At 33.8% G+C, this 19,436-nt stretch overlaps 1 long non-coding RNA gene across 1 annotated transcript; it reads right to left on the reverse strand.

Moving 5' to 3' along the window:
• Positions 1–8,638: 8,638 nt before the first annotated feature.
• On the reverse strand, positions 8,639–12,130 carry LOC141642921 (uncharacterized). Its single transcript, XR_012543538.1, has 3 exons — positions 12,003–12,130; positions 10,061–10,125; positions 8,639–9,509 (listed from the first exon to the last, which is right to left on the reverse strand). It is a non-coding gene; the product is annotated as an uncharacterized LOC141642921 (long non-coding RNA).
• Between the last annotated feature and the right edge of the window lie 7,306 nt (positions 12,131–19,436).

Below are 19,436 nucleotides of genomic sequence, written 5' to 3' on the forward strand. Positions count from 1 at the left end.
TACAGTAAAAATATTACAAAGAACATTGTTACAAAGAATAATGTTACAAAGAATAATGTTACAATAACAATGTTACAAAGAATAATGTTACAAAGAATAATGTTACTCTAATATTGTTACAAAGAATAAAGATGTTACAATAACATTTGTCGCAAATTTTACAAAAGCTAATTTAATCGTCAGAGTTCACTCCCAATTTTCATGAAAACAAATCCAGTTATGAATTTCACAATGTCATAACCCTAACTTTCACAATAACACTAACTTTCGCACAATACTATGAACATCAGCAACATGCAAATTAAAACGAAAACCTAAATTAAACATAAAACGAAAAATCAATTACTCAGTTCTTTGGCGAAAAATCAATTACTCACTTTGAGCAAAATATAAACCCTAACTTTTTGTTGAAAACAAAAACCTAAATTAAACATAAATCAATAAACAATTTCTTCATATCAATCAAGAATAAGAAGAAGAACAACAACAGCAGCAGCAGCAGCAACAACAACAACAACAACAACAATAACAACAACAACAACAACAACAACAACAACAACAACAACAACAACAACAACAACAACAACAACAACAACAACAACAACAACAACAACAACAACAACAACAACAACAACAACAACAACAACAACAACAACAACAACAACAACAACAACAACAACAACAACAACAACAACAACATGATGAGATAACATCAATCAACAACAAAAATTTTAAAGAAAGAAAGATTCGTACCTCTTCATTATGTAAAACAGATGTAATAGAACCATGATTATATTTTTTGAAGATGTTCGCTTGATTTTAACAAAAAATTCGCTTGATTTCTGAAGTTTTTTTTTTTTAAAGATATGCGGTTGAGAAAAAATGAATGACTGCAATTATTTGAGAGAGAGGGGGAGAGAGAGAGAGAGAGAGAGAGAGAGAGAGAGAGAGAGAGAGAGAGAATATTAAAGACAATAATATGACGTATGATAGCCGTGCTTAGTTTTTATAATTTTGCTAGATTGATTTTGTGCGACATGGCTGAACAAGAGCCCTTAGATATTTAGATCCAATGGTCCTCATTTGCGAGACAGACTCACCTAAGATGCTGGACTCACCGGATGCTCACTCTATATATGTATGTATATATGTATATGTATATATATATATATATATATATATATAGAGAGAGAGAGAGAGAGAGAGGCGGGATCTCGTGAGTTTGGTTCTTATGGTGAGTTTGTGCTCACAAATCTCAGCCATTAAAAAACAGAAAATAGATGGCTGAGATTAAATCACTAAAAAGCATACGAATGAAAAACACGGGCACCATCCTTACGCTGAACAAAATGCCGCTAAAAAAAATCTGTTTCTTCAGTTCAACCTCACCCTCCTCTCTTCTCTCTCTCAACTCAAATAAAAAAAAATCAATTTATTTGAAAGATCTCAATAATTTGATCAACAAACATGACCGTCTTTCCCTATTTCAAAAAGCCGTTTGCAACAATACTTCATCCAACGGATCACTAATTTGCTCGACGGAAAAAATTGTAATCAAAAGGATGGCTTGGGATAGGTGCAAGGTGACGCATCTAGACTCGTTGGCTGCTGGTCGTCCAGCAGGTGATGTGAATTGATTTCGTTGCTGCCATGTTGTTGTTGGTTGTTGTTTTGCGAATTTGGTCGGATCACGAGCTCAATTGGTGGCAGCCTCGAATCGGGTTGCGAAGTCGACTTCAGTTGCAGGTTGCGGAGCAGGGGAGAGTTGAGGAAGAATAAGGAGCATGTGGTGTGAATTGATTCCTCTTTTTTATCATCAATTTGTTTGCGAGTTTGAACTTCGACGATTCGATCTCGGAAACGGGTTTAGATCATGCTGTTATTGTTATTTGTTTTTTTGTTCTTCTCTTTTTTTTTCGTGAACTTGAAATGTAATGATGCACGAATAGCTAGGGTGGATTAAGAGTAATGCAATGATCATATTCTATGTTATTTTCAACCCTTGCTGAATTCAAAAATGATCTCATTGTTGAATGTTGACCTGGTTGCTCTTTTTCGCATGATAATAATCAGATATGAAGGCTCGATAGGATCTGCATCAAATGTTGTGGCAACTGCTGATCAGTTTGCGCATTACTTGTTTCGGAAAGGTCTTTGACATCAATTTGCAATACAGCGAATCTCCAGCTCAAGTTTTTTTCGGGTGGTTAAGTTTCTAAATTACCTAATCTGATTACTGTAACATAATCCTGTGAAGGGTAACACATTCCACGAAAATGTTTGAATCTCCCTCCCTTTACTGTAATGCGACTATGTGCGCGCTTCGTTAGACAAAAAAATAGCGTAAGTATTGTGTAAGAACTCTAATAAGTGTGGTAGTGTTTTTGGTGGGTTTTTTTTTGTAACGACTGAGGGTGAACGGAAATAGCGTATCGTGATTCCTGAGTTGTATTCTTAATAGCATGTCTTTTTAGACATTTAGTGTGTTAAAACATCAAGGCAGGCAGATAGACACTGATTTATTATTTTATGTGATTGTCATTAGTGTATTTTTTTTTTGTGTTAGATTAAGGACTGAGATTGATTGATTGTAATTTGTGTGTTGATTTGTAATAGAATGTGTGTTGACGGTTGAGTTGTTTTCAATGTCCTGATATCTATTTGATTTTTTTCAGGTTATCTGCCAATGGAGAGAGGGAGGAGAGGACATGAGTAGGTTGGTCCGGGTTATCCGCCAATAGAGAGAAACAACAACATCAAAATAACACCAGAATAACAACACAATAACACCAGAATAACACTAGAGTAACAATACAATAACACCACAATAACACCAGAATAACACTGGAGTAACAACACAATAACACCAGAATAACACCGGAGTAGCAACAGAATAACAGCAGAATAACACCGGAGTAGCAACAGAATAACAGTAGAATAACACATGGGTAACACGTGGTAAAAAAAAGTAACATAATGAGAAAATTAGAAAACCGTGAGAACATAAGACTAACGCTGGAATAACAAGTACTAACACAAAAAAAAGTATAATAGTAACACTAGATAACACTGTTACAAAAAAAGGAAAAAAAAAAGACAAAAAAGAAGAATAACACTGTAATAACATTTAAAAAAAACTGGAATAGCAGGTGGTAGCACAAAAAATAAAATAAAAGGTAACATAATGAGAAAATTAGATAAGCATGAGAACATAAGAATAATACTAGAATAACATGTGAGCACAAACTCACCATAAGAAATCAAATTCACGAGATCTCAACTCTCTCTCTCTCTCTCTCTCTCTCTCTCTCTCTCTCTCTCTCTATATATATATATATATATATATATATATATATATATATATATATATATATATATATATATATATATATATATATATATGGTGAGTTTGTGCTTTGAAATCTCAGCCACTAGATTATATTAGAGATGAATGACCAAGATCTAATCTTACATGTCATATAAAACCAGTGTCATTTACTTATTTTCTCTTTTTTCTAGTGTTACTTTTTTTTTTACTTTAATTTTTTTATCTCCTTTTTTTACCTCGTGTTATTATGCTGTTATTGTGCATTTTTTTTACGACTTTGATTTTTTTTTTCTCTTATGTTTTTCTCTAATTTTCTCATTATGTTACCTTTTTTTCTTTTTCTTTTTGTACCAGATTTTTTTTACTTTAATTTTTTTTTCTCTTTTTTTTACCTCATGTTATTATGCTGTTATTGTGCTTTTTTTTACTTTGATTTTTTTTTACGACTTTGATTTTTTTTTCTTTTTTTTTTACCACGTGTTATTGTGCTGTTATTGTTATTCTGGTGTTATTGTGATGTTATTTCGGTGTCACTTTGATTTTTTTACTACTTTTAATTTTTTTACTCTTTTTTTTACCACATGTTATTGTGCTGTTATTCTTGTGTTATTGTTATTCTGGTATTATTGTGATGTTATTCCGGTGTCACTTTGATTTTTAACTACTTTGATTTTTTTACTCTTTTTTTAACCATGTGTTATTGTGCTGTTATTCTGCTGTTATTGTTATTCTGGTGTTATTGTGATGTTATTCCGGTGTCACTTAGAGTTTTTTTACTACTTTGATTTTTTTTCCTCACATGTTATTTTGTTCTGTTGTTATTCTGGTGTCACTTTGATTTTTTTTACTACTTTGATTTTTTTTACTCTTTTTTTACCACGTGTTATTGTGCTGTTATTCGGTGTTATTGTTATTTTTGTGTTATTGTGATGTTATTCCGGTGTCCCTTTTGATTTTTTTTACTACTTTTATTTTTTTTTACTTCTTTTTTTTCTCGTGTTATTGTGCTGTTATTGTAGTGTTATTGTGGTGTTATTGTACTCTTAATTTTTTATGTCCTTGAGAAAAGCGAACAAAGATGCATCACAATGCATTGAGCAAAAGCTTTTTTATCTACTTGAGAAAAACGAACAAAGAGATGCAGAAGCAGGCGAAGAATTATGTGTTTTAAAGGAACTTGGGCCCAAGCAAGTCCCTATTCCAATCCAAAAATAGGGAGGATAGGCCTTTCAGAAGAATGCGGATCGGAATCCGGAGAGTGAAGAGAGGAAGGAACATGAGGCATCATTCTTGCATTGCAGGAGCTCAGACTTCAGTTCGAGCCTTAGAAGGAAGCAAGCGCAGGATTTCACTTGATTGGATGGAGTTGGCTGTCGATTGCAGCAGTATCGGGATTCGGAAAGGATGATAGGGACTCTACGAGAATCCGAACTTGATGGGCATATTCTTTAATTAAAATAAAAAAAGAAGCGAGTGTAGTATACGTTCTGGAAACATGAAGCACCGTGAAAGGGGCCTCAAACGGCGGTTTTACCTATGTTTCGGGGAATCATAATTCATTTGATATCAACAAAAGAGTGAATGCAAATCCGTATTCAATTGAAATTTCCCTTATATAAAATGTTTCATCTCAAACCAAAAAATTATTGGTTTTTATTGTTCTTTGCATATAAGACTAAAACAATTCGTATATGGACAACTCTTATACCTTTGTTCGGATTCTAAAAACAATTTAACGGGATGACATGAATTAAATTCACTAATTCAGCACGAGTCGGGAATCAAATCCGTAGCTCAATTAACAGCGACAATAGAACCTCAGTCCACCTCTACATCTTTATTCTTCTGCTTCTTCGATTAACCTAACAGTTACAGGTATGGCGATACCTCAGACATTCCTCCAACAATGTCAATCAATCTCTGCATTCCCTCTCTTCTCACCTTCAACAACCTCATTCACTTCTTCTCCTTCTAACTCTTCTCGCGTTTCATTTCAATTCCGAGTGTTCGCGTGTTCTCAAACTAAATTAATAGAAATCAAAATTAATGAATTATGATGTGTCTTTGTTCAGAATAGAGTGCATCAACAGCACCAAATACCAATTCAATCACCAAACTCGACCACCATTGTACCGCTCCTTCGAGCACCATAGCTGCTCCTGTACATCAGCATATTCGACCACCACCTACCTCGATTCCAATTAGCAGCAGAACATCATCATGGCACCCACACTTGCTCGTCCCTGTGCTCCGTATTTGGCATATGAGCTGCAATCCGGCGTTATTTTCAATCAATTATTATCATCAATCAAATCCTACTAATAATCCCCCGCCCCGATTAAGTCAATCAGAGTAAAAAAAACCCACATCTAACCATGGCTCCTCCATCTCTGTTAGGCCCTCCTCAATTCCGCAACCCTCAAACCCAATTAACCCATAACCCCACCTCAACTGACCCCTTCATCTTCGATCTACTTAATTTTAAGATGAATTTCAAAAATATAACAAGACCATTGTATTTCTGCAAATATTCTGTAAATTAAACATGTAAATGTCACCGGAGTTGAGATTGGCGCGTGATTCCCATGGCTAGGAAGCTCAACCGTCGATTTTCCATGTATTTGTAAAATACGGTGAAGAGGAACCAAGCGAGTATGGTTATGGTGTAACTCAGTATTGACTCGGTTTTCCAGAAATCAAATAGGAGTGTTACTTTTGTGACCCAGTATAATGTCATGTGCATCGTTTTTTGTAAGGGAAGAAAATTAGGGATTTGAATTTTGATCAGATTGAATTGAATTGGGGAAAAATGTTGAATTATGTTTGAAGTGGCATAACGTGATATGCGAAACAGCGACATTATTTGATTTAAGAAGCGTCATCTTATTTTGTTTTGTGATTAATCTCAGCCGTGTATCTACCTTTATCCAATGGCTGAGATTTTAAAGCACAAACTCACCATAAGAACCAAACTCACGAGATCCCGCCTATATATATATATATATATATATATATATATATATATATATATATATACAGCTAGGATCCGGTGAGTCCGGGGTCTTAAATGAGTCCGTCCTATCATTTTACACCGTTAGATCTAACACTGTTGGACGCGTTAGATTGAGCCACGTCAGGCTTTGCACTTAGAACAAAAACACTCAGACTGCCCCTTCTCTCTCTCTCTCTCTCTCTCTCTCTCCAACCTCTTTCAGTAAAACTCCCCAAACTTAATTACGAAAACAAAAAATTATGAAGAAGCTTGCCGAGGAAATTCACCATTGCAATTGTTCATCATCTTCTTCTGAATCAGATCCTGATTCCAACGATCATAATCCCTCCAATTCTTCACTCAAATCCAATTTTTATCGTCTCTTTGTCCATCAACAAGTTGTACAATCCTCGGTAATGGACTGATGGTAAACGCGTGTATCTCCTCTTTCGAAACGTTTTATTTTCTTCATTTCCTGTCCTTGAGTCTTTCTAATTGTTTATGTAGTTGCTGTATTTGTGTTGATTATTGTCAAATTTGTTTTCGTGTTAATCTGTGCTTAATTGTTAATTTTTAGTTCAGATTTTCAAAATTAATTTTATTTTGAGAAGATGTTAGAAGATTTTTTTTTCTTTCAACTGATATTTGGTTTGATTATTCTGATAAGAAGCTTAATTGATTATATTTTAACACACAATATATAACTTTAGAATTTCAAGTTTATAAAGAAATCACAAGCAGGTTCATGTTCTCGATGTGTTTGTCATTGTAATACGTATTTAATCTTAATATAATACATATATAATGTTAATGTAACATGAATTTTATTGGTATTGTCTGACAATGTGAAAATGGCTCTTACATGAGTTATGTGAGATTGAGGCCAGGGAGAATACATTAAGATCAGATGAGAGGCCCCGGTGAGACTTCAATTTAGTAGTACATTCGTTTTTTTTTTTGCTTTCAACTGAAATATATAACTTGTCGTGTTTGTCATTGTAATACATATTTAATCTTATTGTAATACATGTTTAACGTTAATGTAACATGAATTTTATTGGCATTGGAAATTTATTGCCCCGTAACCTAGAGACATATCCTTTGTTTCATATGGAATAATCTTTATTTCCGATAAGTTATCTTGTGCAATGTACATTGTGGATTAAGGACTTGTCAAGAGTTGGTTGTTGAGTATATTTTTGTGCAATGTATTATTCAATCATTCTAGCTTACATCATAATATCTCTTTTTTAATGGATGATCTTACTCTCGGCATTTTGCAGATTTTTTTTCAACGTATTAACCGTCGTATGTTCCTTGTCTTTTCACTTAAGATCTTGTTTTGGTTAACTCAAATTTCAAACACTAAACTGAGGCTGTGCTCTTGCATAAATTTTTTTTAAATTTGTGCGCACTGATGGATACTGGCTTTGTTATTCTGCAAATGGAGTACACAATGGTACTTGAATGTCATGTACTAATGATAATGTTATTGAGGATCTTACATCTTTTTCCTCATAAATACTCTTTTGCTAGTAGAAAACCGCTCCTTAATGCCATGGTTTCAGTGCGAATGACGGTAGTAAGGCCAAGTTCTTTAGAAAAAGCTAAGACAAACTGTTAACGAAATATGCAACATTTGGATAGGATATTTCTCAAAGGCTATTAGCTCAATGGTAGAGCAATGTACAATTTTGTACAATGACATGGGTTCGAGTCCCACATAGCCTAATTTATTTGTTGTACCTTATGTGCCTCAATTGAATAACCAATGTTAACCATTTGTAACGATTTAATAACTAATGCTACTTTATTGAATACCTAGTGTTTCATAGTGTAACTTGCGTTACTTTTTTCTTAATTAACTAGCGTTACTTTATCGACCAATTTGTGTTACTCTATTAAATAAATGATGGTACTATATAGAATAATCGGTGTTACTTTATTTAATTGCTTGCGTTACTAGTGTTACGTTATGAAGAAAATTGTTTCTCTCTATTGAATAGCATATGTTAGTTTATTAGCTATTAAATCAATTATGTTATTATGGTAAATAACAAGTGTTATTTCATGGAGTAAAATGTGTTACTCATGGTCAATATAAAAAAACCTAACTCGCCGCAAATGATTCATTGTCAATTCTACTAACAAATTCAAAGACTGATTAAAAGATGCACTATTGGCAATGCAATACCATCCTCCTACGGTCCTAGCTACTAAATTTATTTCCTTTACGACATAACAAAAGTACTTGAATCTTGTTGTGGAGTCGATTGTATGATTAGCCTGGTACTGGTCACGTATCGAACACACATTGGTCAAACATCAGATGTTTCAGTAAAATATTGGCTATTTCCTGGAAGCCGTTTACATTCGAAAATGTGTAGTCGCGATATACATTGCACAATTGCTCATTTGAACAGCATGATATGGAGTTCAAATACAGGTTGCAATACTCAATAGAAAACACGAAGAAATGGTAATAGTGTTTCAGATAGTAAGCATATCTTCATAATTTGATTGACCCAAGCTTTTTTTTGCAGTGATTCTCAAAGCCAAGAACAGTAGCTTCAGGCTATCTCAATACAGCATTGGTATTCTGTAGGAGTTGTTGTGCAGAATATGAAAGTCGTAGTAATGCACTTCTTTTTTTCGGTAAAATGTAAGTATATTAAAAAAAATAACGTCACCATACAAGAGAAGACGGTGGTAAATGACCCAACCCGACCTTCTTAGGACCAAACAAATAGAACCAAAACACAGCCCAACAAAGTGAGCATCTATCACTACCGACATGCCTAAACAAACATTATCATCAAAACCAGGTGTCTTCCGGACACAATCGTCCCAAAACTCCTCAACTACTCATCCCATCACCTTCATCCACTGTAATCCTGCAATCTCTCTATCAATTCTCTTTCTCGACTTCCAATTTGCTCCTGAAAGCTTAAGATACGATTTGCGACCTCTTTAATAATCATCGTCGCTACCTTTTCCGGTTTAAGCAGCACAAGATCATGTTTGCACAGGTTCCTTTGTCTCCATATGGCATAGATTGAGGCATTTAATAGAGCATTAATGATCCCCTTTCGCATCCGAGATCCAGTTAATCTTCTCCGCCATTCTGTATGGTTGTCTGTAGGAATGTTCTCCCTGATCCGATTGCCAATGAGGGCAATAATCCTGGAGCTATATTCACATTCAAAGAATAATTGAGAATCCGTCTCTGAGCCCATCCCACAGACAGGTATCCTCATCAACAACCCCCAATTTATGCAATTTTAAATTGTTTTTTAAGGCATTGTGAAAGTAGTAATGCACTTCATGAGTATCATGCAGACCATGAAGTTATGAACCGGAAACACATTACATAATTCTCATTTGTTAGAGCTATCTCTCATTCAATGCTACTGCAATGCTCATGTCCTCACAAGTTCTAATTACTCGATTCTTAAATTAATTAGGCTATATGGGACTCAAACCTATATCTTTGTGCAAAATTTGCACATTGCTCTCCCATTTGAGCTAATAGCCTTTAATATATGTCAAATAAAAACGGAATGAGGTAGACTTGAAGCTAAATGCTTTTAAAATACACCTTTCATAGATTCAAATTGAAAGATAGCATGTCTATAGTTTCACAAGGATAAGCTGGTATACATCCTTGTGCATTACTACACATTGCTTTAGTACTGATCTAATAGCCTTTTAATAATGAATATTATATAGAAGCTACTAACCTCACTGAAATTCCAAAATAACTAGGTGCACAACCGCGATTCATCAGCTGTAAGTGGCGAGTTCCCTATATTGTAATACTAGTATCATTATAATAACACACATATACCTTTAGAGTAACATAAGTTCACCATCATTACAATAACACACCTATAGGTCCTATAGAGAATTCTAAACTAACCAGGTTCATGCACAACCGCTATTCATCAGGCTGCAAATGATGAGTTCTTTATACTGTAACAGTAGTACCATTATAATAACACGCATATACCATTAGAGTAACATAAGTTCACTAATACAATAACATACTTATACGGAATTCTAAAATAACCAGGTGCATGCACAACCGCTATTCATCGGAAACGGCGAGTTCTCTATATTGTAACACTAGTACCATTATAATAACGGTTATCATGCAAGGGAGAGTAAAAGAGAAGAAAACTATGACTTGAAATTGTAAGCATACAATTATTATAGTATATAATTAAACCATTAGTATAACATAATTAAATCGTCATTGTAACACGAATAAACCATTATTGTAACATAGTTAAACCATTAGTGTAACATAGTTAAATTGCCATTATCGCAATTGTAACACGAGTAAACCATTACAACAACATTACCCCAGTGCCAAAATGGTTCCCGCAAATTGCGGGGTAAGGGGGGTCGGATGTACGCAGCCTTACCCTTGTGTTAGCAACACAAAGAGGCTGTTTCCGAGTGACCCAAGATGAAAATTGCGTCGAGAACTGCACCGAACGACCACTACTTCACAAGAGAAAGAAGCGCAGCCACTTTAGTGAGCCATTTTGCTTTATTCCATCATAATCTAGAACCAAAGAGTAATGAATCTTTGGCTCCATTGGAAATATGGAAACTAACCATTATTGTAACAAAACATTCTAACACGAGTAAACCATTATTGTAACAAAATTTAACCATTATTGTAACATCGTTAAACGATTACCGTAACACAATTAAACCGTTATTGTCGCAAGTTACACTCTTAACCATTATAACACACTAACATCGTGTGCTTACATTTATTATAGTAACATAGTTAAATCATTAGAGTAACATAGTTAAATCGTCATTGTAACACGAGTAAACCATTATTGTAACAAAGTTTAACCATTATTCTAACAGGGTTAAACCATTATCATAATTCGTAACACAATTAAACCGTTATTGTCGCAAGTTAGGTTCTTATACATTATAACACACAAACACAGTTACAAGCACAAACTTAGAACGTCACAGTAACACAGTCATACTATCATTCTAACATACTAACATCATTACAATCACATCCAGTGATGAACTTTTCGACACTTAGCTTTAGAAATTTCAACTAATCAACCAATTTCAGTATACTTGAGCGGCCTTAAACATTCAACTTCTAATCTTCAAATTGCAACTGAACTTTGGAAGGAATAATTAAGAAAGATAGTTAAATTGAAAACAGAGATACAAGAAGGAGAACCAATAGGAGCGAAAAATGACCACGTCCGAAATTTTTACGCGAATAGATATTCAGTGAACAACGCAATCAAAAGTTAAGAAATTGATCGAGCAAATAAGAACATCCCGATTCAACAACGAAATGTTCAACCGACAATTAAATTTAACGAAATTAAAATAATGACGGAAACGCATATACAAACAAACTGAAAGAAATTTCTTCAGAAATTCGAACATAAATATTACTCCGTATTAGATTGGAGACGGAAATATCTAAGAACTATAAAAACGACAATAATTCAAGAAAATTGAAGAAATTAACGAATCGTAAGCAGGATCTACTAAGGTTTTGATAAGAAGGAATCAATTGAATAAAAAAAAAGTCACAGAACCTAAAAAATTTGTTTACAGCGGCAATATAAGAGTAAAAAAAGAATAAAATAATACAGAGTAAATAATATGAGCAGGAAAAAAACTCACGATGCTAGATCAAACCTTGATTGCTTGAAGATTCAAAATGATCCTAAATTTTTTTTCATTCGTTTTTTTCGGGAGACAAACTTGAAGAGAGATAAAGAAAAGAGAGAATGAGTTGAATGCTGGAATGACAAAAACGAGCTGAGAATGACTTCTTATACAAAGGGTTAAATTACAAAATTACCCTTACTAACACACGTCACATCTAGGTCGTTGGATCTTATTCATCTAACGGTCCAGATTGGTAGAACGGACTCACCCTAAGGAGGTAGACTCAACAGATCCTCTCTCTCTCTCTCTCTCTCTCTCTCTCTCTCTATATATATATATATATATATATATATATATATAATAGGATCAAATGAGTCCTCCTCTTATATTTGAGTCCATAAGTCCCATTACAACCCCTTAGATCTTGTATATGAGTGGCTGAGATTAAAAGGCAAAAAGTATGTTTAATTATACTCTCTTTTATACTTTTCCTAATTAACACTCCCCTCATCTAATTAACTCCCCCTTCCTCTTTTCCCTCATTTCTACCAAACTCTCCATCTCTCTATCCCACTTCTCTCACATCACCCACACATACAAAAAAAAAACAAATATAAAACCAAAAAAAAACCAAATATCAAACCCAAAAAAAAATCTGTTTTGCTCACTACTCTCCTTCATCACCCCTACCCCACCGCCGCCCCTCCCTTCGTCCTCTCCGTCTTTACTGCCGACAGCCACCACCCCCACAACAACATTCATCCTTCTCCTTCTCCTCTCGTCTCAGATCTAACATTTTCGCTGACCTCCCTTCCCGCCGACATGGTCGTCCTCCTCTGATCTCCCTTCCTGCCGCCAACAACCCACACATAACAACCCACCCACGACCTCCCACCTCCACCCTCGACATCCCCACCTCCACCGGACCTCACAGCCGCCATCGGCCCATCACGACCGCACACAACACTTTCGCTCCCTACCATCGACCACCACCTCCTATCCTCCCCTTGCCGAACCGCCACCACTGCCTTCCTCCTTCACGCCCTATTTCCCTCCACCAACGCAACCATCCTACCATTTTCGTCTCCACCTTCATTCGCATTTTTCATATCTGTTTTTTTATTTTTTCTCGTTCGGATATTATTGGGTCTGGTGTTTTTGTTTTTGTTTCGTGTTTTTGTTTTTCATTTAAAATTTCGTGTTTGTTTTTTTATTTTTATTTAAAACTTCGTGTTTGTGTTTTTGTTTTTCATTTAAAATTTTAGATCTAGTATTATTTTAGGTATGTTGGTTTTATTTCGGTTTTTTATTATTTTAGGTCTATTATTTTAGATCTAGTATTATTTTAGGTATGTTGGTTTTATTTCGGTTTTTTATTATTTCGTGTTGGATCATCTTTTTTTTAAAAAAAAAATTGTACAACCTTCAAATATTAAAGTTTTAGATCTTTAATGTTGTGGGTGTTGTATATATTTTTTTTTTTTTGCTAGGTTATACGAACTATATTTTTCAGATTTGGTATTTAAAATCTCGTCTTATTATTATATTGTCTAGTTTTATATTTTACAAATCTCGCCTTGTTAATATCCGTCTTGTTTATATTTGCCTATTTTCGTATTTAAAATTTTGTATTGGTATTTTGTGAGTTAGGATCTATTAAAATTACACTTTTTTCTGTTAAATAACACTTTTTCTGTTAAAATTACATTTTCTTTCTGTTAAAATTACACTTTTTTCTGTTAAAATTACACCTTTTTCTGTTAAAGTTATTCTTTTGTTAACTAAAATTACACTTTTGTTGTTTAAAATTACACTTTTGTCTGTTACAATTACACTTTTGTTAGCTAAAATTACACTTTTGTTAGCTGCTAAAATTACACCTTTGTTGCTTAAAATTACACTTTTGTCTGTTACAATTACAGTTTTGTTAGCTAAAATTACACTTATCTCTACTAAGGTTACCCTCTCAATTGCTAAAGTTCCATTCTCAATGGACTAAAGTTACATTTTCAATGGACTAAAGTTGCACAATTTGGACTAATGGATTTTTTAGTAATTTACACAATTTGGACTAAAGTTATACAAATTTGGATTAAAATGACACAATTTGGACTAAAATTATACAATTTTGGACTGAAAATACAAAATTTGGACTAAAAATACACTATTTACGACTAAACTTGGAATAAAAAATACAATTTTGAACTGAAAACACACTATGTACGACTAAATTTTGACTAAAAATACAATTTTGGACTAAAAACACACTATTTACGACTAAATTTTGACTAAAAATATAACTATATACGACTAAATTCGGAGTAAATATACACAGTTTGGACTAAAGTTACACAATTCATTTATTTTGAGTCATTTTAGTAAATTGATAGTGTGTATCTTTTATCATTTTATAAGTGTAATTTTAGTCTACAAAAGTGTTATTTTAGTACACAAATGTGTAACTTTAGTACATTGATAGTGTGCATATTTTATCATTTTATGAGTGTAATTTTAGTCCACAAAAGAGTAATTTTAGCTCACAAAAGTGTAACTTTAGTCCACGGAACTGTAATTGTAGTCCACAAATTTGTAATTTTTGTCCATACAAGTGGAATTTCAGTCCACGGAAGTGTAATTTTAGTCCATAAAAGTGTAATTTTAGTCCACGAAAGTGTAATTTTAGTCCATAAAAGTGTAATCTTAGCCCCCCACAAAAGTGTAATTTTAGTCCGCAAAAGAGTATTTATAGTCCACAAAAGTGTAATTTTAGTACACGGAAGTGTAATTTTAGTCTACAAAAGTGTAATTTTAGTCCACAAAAGTGTAATTTCAGTCAATAAAATTGTAACTTTAGTTTATTGAGATTGTAATTTTAGTCCATGACGATGTAACTATAATCACTTTAAGTCATTTTTATATGAAAATTTGAAAAATAACAAATATAAAAAAAAGACCAAAACATCAAAATTGAAAAAAAAACGCAAATGAAAAAAAAACGGGTCAATGAAAATAATACTTGATCTATTTTAGTAGTTCTAAGATCAAAATAAAAGAAACTCACAAATTTGAAACAAGATTGTATAGCAAAACGATATTTGCGAAAAAAACAACAAAAAAATAAAAACAACATCTAAACATTAATTTAAAAAAATAAAAAATAAAATAAAAAATAAGTCGACGGCGGTGGCGACGATGGTGGCGGCGACGGCAGCGGTGGTGGTGGGGATGGCGACGGTGGTGGTGTCGGGTGGGTGGTGAATGAGAAATAGATGAGTAAATGATTTATTTGGATTTTTTTGTTTTTTTATTTGTTTGGTTTTTGGGTTTTTTTCTTGGGTTTTTTATTTTTTGGGGTTTTGAGAGAGAAGGGTAGTGAAATGTGTGAGATGAGGGAGAAGTGAGTGAGTGGAAAATATATATAGTGAATTAGTGTTTAATTATGTTGTTAGTGATTAATTAAAATGTGTAGGAGAGAGAGAAAAAAATTAGTGTTAATGGTGCTTTTTGGTTTCAATCTTCACCATCCATATTGGATGATCCAAGGGTTATAGTGAAGATTTAGGGACTCAAAACATATGAGGGACTTATAAGAATTTTACTCTCTCTCTCTCTCTCTCTCTCTCTCTCTCTCTCTCTCTCTCTCTCTCTCTCTCTCTCTCTCTCTATATATATATATATATATATATATATATATATATATATATATATATATATATAAGTCCCTTATATCATATAACGCCATAAGTCTTTATAAGAACCCTTGGATGAAGAGATTCAATGGATGAGATAAGGAGAGAGGGCGCTGTTTTTAGAGCAAAAAAAAAAAGGGAAATACTGATTGTATGAGAGAGGGTACACAGTGCACTGTTTGTGTACTTCTTGCAGTACAAATCCCGCGGACAAAAGGAATAAATAAAGACTAATAATTCATTTTGTATGCTTCCCACTTCTTTCACCATTCAAAACCTCTCAACAAGCAAAACCAATAAAAATCAACATTTAAAAGCATCCAAAATTCTGTAAAATCCATTATAAATCATCAAAAAAATAAGAGAAATTTCATTCCCATTGTATAACTACTTCATGTTTCCGGATAAATTTCATTCGCTTTGTTGAAGATAAATAATTTGTCATTGTTCATCAGAGAAAGACGATCAAAATGACGGTCAGTGTTTGTGAAATGGATCATATGCAGATTGAAGTTGCCGTCGATGGTGAGGTATTTGCTTTCTTATTTGTGTCTTGGTTATTGTTGTAGCTTGAAGTTTATGAATAAAATGCTATATGTAATTTTAGCTTGATGGTGTTGTTATTTCATTTGTGTCGGTTCATTATTCTTCATGGTGTTATTTCATGGTGTTCATTAAATTTGATATAATTGTTCTTTCATGGTGTTCATCAGATTTGTTCTTTCATTTTGGTAGCTTGTTGTTCATGGCAAAAGTGATCAAAATTTAAAAGTTTGATAAAGGACGGATTATAATTTCAGTGGGTTTAAGTAAAAATTTTACCCATATATGTATAACTCTTAACCATTTTCTTAATCATCTCATGGATCTTTTATATTCATCGTGTTATAACTCCAATAGTTTTTTGTATAACTCTTTGACAATTTCCTACAACTTCAGGTAACAGAGTACATAACTCCTGTAATTCTAACCCTAAATTTTGCATAAAAAATATTACTAAATAACCAATTTTGATATAGTTATTCATGTTATAGCTGAAGTTATACATTATATGCCTAGAGTTATACATTATATGATTAGAGTTGTACATTATATTCTTGGAGTTATGCATTCTCTGCATATAGTTATACATTATATGCCTAGAGTTATACATTCTCTGCTTAGAGTTGTACATTATATGCCTAGAGTTATACATTCTCTGTTTAGAGTTATACATTTTATGCCTAGAGTTATACAGTCTGTGTCTAGAGTTATACAGTATATGCCTAGTGTTATCCATTCTATGCCTAGAGTTATACAGTCTGTGTCTAGAGTTATACATTATATGTTTAGAGTTATTCATTATATGCTAAGAGTTATACAGTATATGCCTAGAGTCATACATTCTATGCCTAGAGTTATACATTCTGTGTCTAGAGTTATACATTATATGTTAGAGTTTTTCATTATATGCTAAGAGTTATACAATATATGCATAGAGTTATACTTTATTTGCCTAGAGTTATGCATTCTAATCCTAGAGCTATACAGTCTGTGTCTAGAGTTATACATTATATGTTTAGAGTTATACAGTATATGCCTAAAATTATACAGTCCGTGTCTAGAGTTATACATTATATGTTAGAGTTTTTCATTATATGCTAAGAGTTATACATTATATGCATAGAGTTATACATTATTTGCCTAGAGTTATGCATTATATGCCTAGAGGTATACAGTCTGTGTCTAGAGTTATACATTATATGCTTAGAGTTATACAGTATGCCTAGAGTTATACAGTCTGTGTCTAGAGTTATACATTATATGTTTGGAGTTATACAGTATTTGTCTAGAGTTATACAGACTGTGTCTAGAATTATACAGTATATACCTAGAGTTATACATTCTATGCTTGGAGTTACAGAGTAAATGCTAAGGGGTTATACATTCTATGCTTGGAGTTATACATTTTATACTTGGGGTTATACATTGTATGCTTGGAGTTTTATATTTCTTAATCATCTCATGGATCTTTGATTCTACTCAGATGGTCGAAAAGAAGCGGAAACTGAGTATTGTAAGCATTTGGCAGCGGAGTTTACACCTTGTGTAGGACAACAATTTTTTGAAATCGACGAGGCAGTGACATTCTATAAAATTTATGCACTGGCGTCCGGGTTTGATGTTCGGAAGTATACGACGAAAAAATGGCGCGACGGTGAAATCAAGTCAAAGTTGCTGGTTTGCAATAGAGAGGGATTCACATATGTCCCAAAAGGCGAGGCAGTAATTAAAAAAAAAATGAGACCGGGATTAGGGAAGAAGAAATGCAATGGGGATTAACAACTGCGAAACAGAGGAAATATACAGTCAAGAGGGTAGGGTGTAAAGCACATGTCAGGCTATTTATGAATAATGGAGTATTAGTAATTGATCGATTCCATATGGGGCATAATCATGAGCTTGTATCTAGTGAGGATCGTCAGTTTCAAAAGATGTCGCGGAACATCGAAGATTTTCACAAGTACTTGATAATGTACAACTCAAGGGTTAGTTTACTATTAATCAAACCTCCAATAATTGAATGGCAAACAAGACTCGTTGGTGTTATACATACGTAGTGTGGTCTAAAGTTATACACCGAGATCTTAGAGTTATGTAAACCTCGAGTAATTGATTGTGAAACTTCTAAATATTTTTTAAAATTCTAAAATAATTTATAACAGCATTAGAGTTATATAGAAAGTTGTTAGAGTTATACATAATCGCAGTGAAGGTTATACTTTCAGATGTAAGAGTTTTAAATAATAAGAAGTTGCACAATCAATGAATGGAGTTATGCATATGTTTCATGAAGTTATACGAAAAGGTGTAAGAGTTATAGTTGAGGAATTTTTTATTATTAGTCAGCACTGATCAGGATATGTTGTCCACTGCAGTTGAGGATAGGAGCAACTAGGACGTACAACATGTGTAAGGAACTCGTAAATGGGTTCGAGAACATTGGTGCATCCTTAACTGATTTTAAGAACTTCCACCGAGATGTGAAATGCTTCATCCATAAACGGGACGGTCAATTGTTCATAGACTGGTTCAAGAATATGGCACAAAATAGGCAGGGGTTTTATTTTGATTATGAAGTTGACAAGGATAATAGCCTTCGAAGGGCAATCTGGGCTGACAGAACAGCTAGAAGGAACTACTCCGTTTTTGAAGATGCAGTGTTGTACGACCCAACATACTCGACCAACAAGTACGATATGATTTTCACGCGATTCACTAGTATAGATCACCATAAGCGATCAGTAACATTCTGTGGGGCATTGATTGCCCATGAAGACCATGAATCCTTCCAGTGGGTTTTCAACAGATTTTTAAATGCTATGGGTGGAAAGGAGCCCGAGTACATTATCACAGATCAGGATGCGGACATTATTAAGGTCGTACCCCTTGCCTTCAAGACTGCACGCCACCGATTTTGCATGTGGCATATAATGAACAAGGTGCCAACGAAGTTCGGGGTGACAAGGGAGGATTATAAGGAGTTCCTTGAGAAATTGAACAACATTATATGGGACGACAACCTAGAAGCAGACGACTTTGACGCTAGGTGGGCAGAAATAATGGAAGCGTATGGTCTTGTGAACGAAGAGTGGTTTACAGAAGCGTACGATAAAAGGAGCCAATGGGTGATGGAGCATTGCAGGGACTTGAAAATGGGTGGTGTAATGAGGACAACCCAGAGATCAGAGAGCATTAATAGTTTTTTTAAGAAGTT

This window comes from Silene latifolia, chromosome 2 (genome assembly GCF_048544455.1).
Source record: "Silene latifolia isolate original U9 population chromosome 2, ASM4854445v1, whole genome shotgun sequence".
NCBI classification, from domain to species: domain Eukaryota; kingdom Viridiplantae; phylum Streptophyta; class Magnoliopsida; order Caryophyllales; family Caryophyllaceae; genus Silene; species Silene latifolia.